The sequence below is a fragment of the Sinocyclocheilus anshuiensis genome, unplaced genomic scaffold (genome assembly GCF_001515605.1).
Source record: "Sinocyclocheilus anshuiensis isolate Anshui unplaced genomic scaffold, SAMN03320099.WGS_v1.1 scaffold1094, whole genome shotgun sequence".
Classification (NCBI taxonomy): Eukaryota; Metazoa; Chordata; class Actinopteri; order Cypriniformes; family Cyprinidae; genus Sinocyclocheilus; species Sinocyclocheilus anshuiensis.
Window position 1 is genome coordinate 1,148,012 of NW_015536578.1, and position 1,448 is coordinate 1,149,459.

Genomic DNA, 1,448 nt, shown 5'->3' on the forward strand with positions numbered 1-1,448 from the left:
CTTGTGAAGGGTGTCAATGATTGTCTTCTGGACAACTGTCAGATCAGCAGTCTTCCCCATGATTGTGTAGCCTAGTGAACCAAACTGAGAGACCATTTTTAAGGCTCAGGAAACCTTTGCAGGTGTTTTGAGTTGATTAGCTGATTGGCATGTCACCATATTCTAATTTGTTGAGATAGTGAATTGGTGGGTTTTTGTTAAATGTGAGCCAAAATCATCACAATTAAAATAACCAAAGACTTAAACTACTTCAGTCTGTGTGCACTGAATTTATTTAATACACGAGTTTCACAATTTGAATTGAATTACTGAAATGAACTTTTCCACGACATTCTAATTTATTGAGATGCACCTGTATTTTGTCTGCCTTGACTAAGGTCTATTGATCCCTTTATTTATGAGGCTTTAAACAACTTCACATAAATACTTATAACATGAATGCTTATGAGACAAAAACACTCAAAAACCATTGTACGAAACACACACAACAACAACAACAATATTAAGTATTTTTAAAAAGGGATAATAAGAATATTGATTTGAGACCTGTTTTAACGAAAACATGCATTAATCAAACTGCTGTGCTCACTGGTTCCCACTTAAAAAAATAGTCAAATAAATAAACCAGAGTATACAGTAATAATAAATAAGGTGCCTCAGGTTCATTGGAAAAAAAAAACATGCCTATGCAAAATGCTTTTATGTTTCTTCTTGCACACTATGTGAAACATGCAATGTCATATCTACAGTGAGTGGCGTACGGAAGCCCTAAGAGGCCATGCGTTGCTATTTTTTTTTTTTCTTGTTTTCCTGTGATCTTGACATAAACAATATTTACTTTCTTGTGAACTCCATGTAAACACCACCCCGTATTTTCGAAACGTATTAGTACAATGATCTCTAATAATAAAAAAAAATATTAACCATCCTATTATTTCATTCTAACTAGTGGAATGGAGGCCTTGGAGCTCAGAAAACAGGGGAGAAATAATAATAATAATAATACTAATAATAATTATTATTGGTCTCTTAGGGCTTCCAAACTGGCACTTAAAAGCATATTCAGTTGTATCCAAAACAGATGAATCTGGCAACGTTTTATTATGTTGGCTGTTGCACATATTGCTGCAGTTTAGTATTAATAAAAGATAACGAGAGATAAAATGCATTTGCTGAACCAAGTCCTAGCTTGTCCTAGTTCTTAGCTTTCAGCTTTATTATCGTGACTCATGATTCACAGGACTCATAGCACAAGCAACTGCAATGCTGTACCAGGTGAGCAAGTTTACTGTGTCAGAAAAGCCATATTTATGGATCCAATTATGTCATGCAAATGTCAAGAAACTGCACAAAAATAAGCCTTTACTAATTGATTGTGATTGTGACATGTGGCCAAGTATGGTAACCCATACTTGGAATTAGTGCTCTGCATTTAACCCATCCTAAGT